Source organism: Aedes albopictus, chromosome 1 (assembly GCF_035046485.1).
Source record: "Aedes albopictus strain Foshan chromosome 1, AalbF5, whole genome shotgun sequence".
NCBI lineage: Eukaryota > Metazoa > Arthropoda > Insecta > Diptera > Culicidae > Aedes > Aedes albopictus.
The window spans coordinates 246,489,908-246,497,473 of NC_085136.1; positions in this window are offsets into that span (position 1 = coordinate 246,489,908).

Below are 7,566 nucleotides of genomic sequence, written 5' to 3' on the forward strand. Positions count from 1 at the left end.
TCTAGAACCCAATTGGACTAAATTTGTACTGCCTACTTATTTCGACTAGTAGATCAATTTCCACTTGGGAAATCATATCCCAGAGAGATTTTTTTTAAATTAGCCCCACCCTAATGTTCCGGGTTGTCCCGGATTGTTCCGGAACCATAATTGGACCAAAATATGCAACTGATATTATCCGGAGTGCGATTGACTTCTGATTTGCGGCTTCCGAATAAATATCGGGTGCGAAAGTATTCTTGGGTGACAATGATTTTGCTTTCCGTAAGGAACTCGGGTTGATTCAGGCCCTCTAGCTGGCCAGGGTGAGGCCGCCGGCCAATAAGACCCCCACCAATCGATTCAGCACACTTTTTTCAAGCGAAAATGGTCTCAGCCGTTGGCAGAACCCGTTACCCAGCTGAGAAAATGAATTTAGTCGTGTTTCGGGTTCAATTTTTCCCATTGTGCACTGTGCTGGAGAGTACATTTTTCTTCACAGAGTTGCTCAGAATTCCTCCGGATTGCTCCCGTTTTTGCTTGGGTGTTGCCTGATTCATCGCAAAATCAAAACAATATTGCCCAATATCTCGCCTTTCTTGCAGTTTTAGGGGTGTTTTTCAACAAATTTCGTCGATCATTGGTGAAAAGAGTTACTCAGAATTTCTCAGAGTTACTCTTGTTTGCACACTGGCTGGGCGATTTCCGCTCCAGTCGGAAAAATTTTCTTGGAGTTGTCCAGAATAATACGATCAGTATTCGAATAAACTCACAGTTCACTTCGGAAGAACAACGAAATTAATCAAAATTAAATTTCCAGTTGAATTATTGTATTTTTCACGAATAAGCAGACTTTGGCGACGAAATTTAACTCGCCCTAATATGGTACTAACCTAACATTTGTGTCACCATTTCGCCTTTTTTACCCGATTCAGGCAGAAGCAGCTTTGTTATGAAAACATAATCAGCTGGTAGCTGAGAATAATGAGGATGAACGTTAACATCGTTGAACCAGCTGGTTTTGTTGTGTAAACATGACCATCACGCCAGAAAATGTTGAAGAAGAAAGAATAAAATATGTCCTAATTTGAGTAGTTGAAAAAAAAATCGATGATTGATTAATCGATTATTTAAAAAGAAGTGGACATCCCCACCATGCAATGACAGCTTAACGTCATTCGGATAGCGCATGCGTTTAGTGTGTAGTAGTACCTCTTCTGACGCTTGGTGGCGACACATTCACTAAAAAGGAGTCGCCAAAAATTCGTAAGAGTGACCTATATTGTTAATATAGTATATTTGGTGTATCGCAGGTACCAACGTAAAGCATGTACGGGTGTTCGATTTACCGCCGGAGCTAACCGATGACCAGTTATCCGTCGTAATAGGAGAATTTGAAAAGATTGAACGGATTGTTCGGGAGACGTTCCCCGTGGAGTTGGGTCTCGGCCAATTATACAATGGTGTGCGTGGTGTGTATATTGATGTCAAAAAAGATATACCACCAGCAATCGTCATCGGGAACTGGAAAGCCAGAATTTTTTACGACGGCTTGAAAAACACCTGTTTTTTGTGCCGAGCGGTTGGACACCGAAAAGACACCTGTCCCAAACGGCAAACTCGGAAGAACCAGGAGACCAAACAGCGAGAGGAAGCGAAAGTTAGTTCATATGCAGCAGTTGTGTCCGGAGAAGCGAGCGGTTCAGCAGAAGAGGAAGCTTCGGAAGAATGGGACGATGTAATTGAAGTTTTGGACGACAACGGACACCTCTCGGATACGTTTAAAGTGGAACAAAGACCGTCGAATAGTTGCAACAAAGAAAAGAACTTGGAAAAGGAATTACGTCGTAAAGAAAGCATTGAGAAGCCAGAGCGATCAAGTATGCGATAACAAACCCGAATGCTAACCAGCGTAGAGCTCAGTTCGCCGCATCCGGGTCTAGTTCCGGCTCCGGGTCACGTCCGAAAAAGAAATGTACTCGTATGACTTTTTATTAAGATCTATTGTATTTGAATTTTCTTAGATTAACAAATTGTTGATTCGATTCTCGGCTCCGTAAAGTTTTGCATAAAACAAATGAGCCCAAATAAATAAATCATCTGAAAAAAAAATAGGCTATTATTTTGGCGATGGCACAAATGTCCCAAATGGAGGATAACGTGCCTCTGGATCCGGCCTTCTGATACCTGATACCTTGGTAACAACAAGGTATTAAAGGAGGTAAAATTTCTTGGGAATATGTTGAATACTTATTACAAGAATAAGCTTTGCTCCCAGGGGGGCGGTATGGTGGGTGGTAGGTGCACTAGTTTTGCCAAGCCGAAAAAAAAACAGTAAAACTCGCAAAATTTTTGCGGGTTTTATCGTCTGTTTCCAGCTTTTATCCTTTTATTGGAATATTTCGAGTTGGGAATACTAGTGTCGACCCCCCACCCTCGCAGTTTGCTGCAATAGTTCTTGAAGGAACAGACGATAGGTAAAAGAAGAAAAATATGTCATATTTTTTTTCTCTCTGTTTCCCCCAAAAAAGCTTATTACAGTACTCGGGCTAGTAGTATTTGAACTAATGTTACATTCAAGCTTTTAACGTTCGGTCTTCTGAAATTCAAGGAGCAAGTGACTTTTCGGCTAGATGTATAGAACTGATTCAGGTATTTTGGACATACAGTTTCGCGAATAAATTTTGAATGTTTACGGCAAAATAAAATAGGAGTATCCCAAATATATACGCGTATAACACATTCACACTTATTTGGCGTTTTCGTCTTATATCGTACTGTTTTGTTTCATTTTTCATGGTATCAACCTGCTGTTGAGTTTCAAGGAAGCAAGAAAATAGAGCTAGGAAAATTGGCTAAAGGTTGCCTTCACGACAGGAACTCGAACTACAAACCTGACCATCACAACGCCCATAATCTACATGAGGAAGCCGCGGGTCCGTCCCAAGCACAAGACGTTCTATCTGAAAGTGCTCGTAAGTTTATAAGATCCATCATGAGATACTGAAACAAAACAAATCATTGGCCCTTGCTTTTTAATAACACAGTAACGTGAACCGCAAAGCAGACTGCATTTTGATCAAAATTAAGGTTGAAGGATTCGTCATTGACATAATCGTCATCATTGAAAATTCAAAAGCAGTTTTCTCGCTCAAAACATGAATTTTTACATTGAAAATGTGTTCACTGTACTCCATTCTGCATCCACAATGCAGTGAATACATTTTCACTGCAGAATTTTCAGCTTTGAACAAAAAAACTGCTTTCGAATTTTCAATGATGACGATTATGTTAATGACGAATCCTTCAACCTTAATGTCAGTTGGGTAGTGAAATTTTCTCTAGGTGGACTACCATCTTAGACCAAATTCCCACTTCTGCACCTTCGCTAATGCATCTACTGAGTTAACTTTATCTCTACTTAGTAAACTACAATTAACTTGCGTAAATCATGTTAACGAGTTAAGCGAAGGTAAAAAAAATGCCGTTAAAGGACTAAAAGCATAATATGATTTGTTAGTCAAAACATTTTCCATTTCAATGTGTGTAATTATGTATTGTATTGTTTCTGTTTAGTTTCAGAGTATGAGCAAATAAAAAAGTGGATTCGTCATCACGAGGACGAATGGGCTACCGTCAAAGAAAAATGGGCTGCCACCTGTGCACTATAGGATATCAGGCGGTCGAAAATCAGACAAGTGACTTCCACTAAGGCTTGTTCTGAAATTTTCTATCGATAATAAACATATAAACTAAGAGAAATCTAGAATTTCAAGTTTCTAGCCGATGTAGTTACAAAGATATTGAGTATCAAAGTTGAGTAAAGCTAATAAATGTAATTTTCGAAAAAAAGACAACACATAATTTCAAATCGATATTTTCTAATTATCATTATCATTATCTATTGGTTTCAATACATCATTGGTAAGATAATGAAGCAAGCTTTCCAACAAACACGTGGTTTTGTGAAATAATTGAACCATTGTGTGAAAAAATGTGAGATTCAAATTTTGATAATCGGCATTTTTTTCCCAACATTCCCAGGCTCAAAATCAGTTTATGGTCAAGCTTTAGGTCTACTCTAATGATTTTGTCTGCGAAATGCTGCGGTAAATTGCGGTCTTGGGAGATTCAGCGTTTTTTTACGCACGAGACCGCCCGGGCGCACCTCTTGAGATTAAACGACGATTCTCAAACATTCTAAGCAAATTCCCTTGGAATCAGAGTTTAAAATTTTCATTTTCAATGAATGAAATTCAACGTGAATTTTGAAGATTCTCAACTGAGGGATCAAAATAAAATTCATTTTGGTGAATGAATTTTTTCACCTATTCATTCATTTTTCTGTCACTGACAATTTTCACTGAGAAACAAAACTGGACCGTAACTCCCGATTATACTTCCTATTACCTCAAAACTTGTGTATAGTTGTTAATTAGAATATTAATTATGTTCTCTATTTGTCCATTAAGTCGGATTGTGCGGCTGTTAACAGAAATTGGACGTTTTACGACGTGCGAACAAATATTCGTGACAGAGAATTGAATGAAAAAAGAGACGCATTCAGCTGACAATGAATGTGGCCAAACACGAATGAAAATATGAAAATGTCAATCTTCACTTTCAATCTTCGAATTTTTTACTCTCTGCTTGGAATTCATTTTTGAAAGTAACTACACAATAGTGTTGATCATTCTAAGCACAAAAAAAAAACAAAATAAAAATTTAAAAAATAAAACAAATTCAAACTTTTTATATATTATCAGTTATTTGGCCATATTGAAAATACGCCCTTTTCAAAACTTGGTCGTGATGTTTAAAAATGTTCATAAACAATATATTTTAGTCGAACCAACTACAGAAAATATGACGAAAATATTTTTGTCCGCAAGCATATGGGAATCCCCCACAGTGCTGTGCTCTTCGCTTGCTTGAAATCTCAAAACATCAGAATTTATCGTGTGGGGAACTTCTGGATGCTTTTCCTACGCTTCGAAAACCGGAAGGCTATCAGCTTATTAAACCAGATTTCAAGTACAAATTCCCAAAACAGCATAAACTGCTCTTCGAACGCTGGAATGAGTTCCGGACACGCATCAAGCCCATCTTGGATTCCGGCGTAACAGACGCTACAGGAAAATCAATTTTGAATATTCTAAACGAAACCTCGTTGAATGAAGGTAAGAAATGTTTTTATAATGTAAAATTCAGTCATAAATTAAATACGTCAAGCACGTATTATTGTGAGCAAATAAATATGATGTCAATCTGTTCCGTCTACTATTATGATTTTTTTTTCAGATACCTACATGTGACTGGCTGATTGCAACTTTGTTCGCATATTTGTTGCCATGTCCTCTGCGGACATCTCGTGATCGTAAAAAAGTGGAAACCAACTGTGGGGTTCCGGATGCTGTCCCTCAGGAAGCTACTTAGATGCTTCCGGAATCGCCGGCCATTCCACGGGCACCGTCCACACGAAGCTTTCTCCCGCACTCTAACTCACTCGACTGGTCGCTCGACTGTACCTCTAAACGACTCTCACTTGATGTCAACAACACTATTATCGAATACTCATCATTTTGTAGTGTATAATAACTTATTGCCAGCAAGATATGTACATCTACGCAAGGTGCAACTATTTCATGAGTATGTTTCATGACACAGAACACCACACCAACAAAAAAAAAAAACAAAATACATGCTGGTGGAACCGAACACGACCGGATCCGTCTGGGTAGTAATTTTACGATAAACGGGGATACTTTCGAGGTGGTGGAGATATTCGTCTACCTCGGATCCTTACTGACGGCTGACAACAACGTGAGTCGTGAAATACGGAGGCGCATTATCAGTGGATGTCGGGCCTTCTACGGGCTCCAAAAGAAACTGCGGTCGAAAAAGATTCACCCACGCACCAAATGCACCATGTACAAAACGCTAATAAGACCGTTGATTCTCTACGGGCACGAGACATGGACCATGCTCGAGGAGGACCTACAAGCACTCGGAGTTTTCGAGCGACGCGTGCTAAGGACGATCTTCGGCGGTGTGCAGAAGAACGGTGTGTGGCGGAGAAGGATGAACCACGAGCTCGCTGCACTTTACGGCGAACCCAGTATCCAGAAGGTGGCCAAAGCCGGAAAGATACGGTGGGCAGGGCATGTTGCAAGAATGCCGGACAACAACCCTGCAAAGCTGGTGTTTGCAACTGATCCGGTTGGCACAAGAAGGCGTGGAGCGCAGAGAGCACGATGGGCGAACCAGGTGGAGCGTGACCTGGCGAGCATTGAGCGCGACCGAGGATGGAGAGCGGCAGCCACAAACCGAGTATTGTGGCGTACTATTGTTGATTATGTCTTTTCTTAAATCTTATGTTGAACAAATAAATGTACACGCTTGAGACATGGCACGCGAGTTGTGAGTTTGTCTTTTTATTTAGAAAAATAAATATTAGTTTTGTTGGCTTTTTTGGTTTTTCGATTAGGTTGGTTTAGTTGGTTCTGCTGTTTCTATAATTTGGATGAATTGATTCTGTTTGATGGTCATTTTGATTCTGAATGTGTTTTAATTTCTATTTGAATTTTTGGTTCTATTCGTCCATGGATACTCTGGAATCTGTTGGTAAAGTTGATTCTGCGGTTCAGCTGTGTATCCGGCTTTTATTCTATGTACTTACATGTCTTCCACCTCATTGAGCCGCTGCTGTTTTGCGTCTATGGTAAATAGATACCCTTCGCGCTCTGCGAACTTCGCGGCGAGACACCCTTCCCTATCCCTCATATCCGTAAACCAAACGTTCGTGCCCCGGTATGTATGTGTGTACCTTCCTACTTATGATGCGCTTAGTTGAGTTATTTTTTGTTTCATATTTTCCCATTTTTTTTCTATTCAATCGATTCAGGGCTTCGGGGCAAGGATGGAAACCAAAAGGTTGACGACATTAGTGATGCTCCATTGAGCTTCGACGGCGGATCGCCCCCGCCCCATCCGCTTCAACTCGATTCATAAACATAACTGCCGTGTGCAGCATAGTTGTCCCATGTTCTATGGGAATTCCTATTAACATGGGACAACTATGCTGCACATGGCAGATAAGCCGAGCCGGTGCGATGTTGTCGTTGTAGATGAAAGCACGGTAAACTCCCACGCACGCACCGACGATGATGACGACGACGACGACAACGCTTTTCCCTTGATAGATCCGTCGGAAATGGCATCCCATTGATTAGTAGAAACTTTCAGAACAATCTTGATCGCTTTTATCGCGCGGAGAGTGTGGCGGGGGCGTTGGAATGTTAACGGGTGTGGGTGGAGACTCCCCACTGAGGAGGGTAGTCACAGCGGGGAGGAGATGAAGCAGCAAACGGTGTCTCGTCCTCGGTGACGTCATTGTCTCCCATTGAACAGCAAAAAAGGTTGCGACCGGGCCCCGGGTGGGTCGTCGTCGCGTGGGTTATTTTCAAGTTTAGAATATGTATGGCGAGGAAGGACGGGGCAGGTGAAGTTTGTTTCAGAACAAATATCTGATGCGACCACACGATCTGAAGAGGCTGCGGTCGTTGGTCAGAAATAGGTTGTAGAACG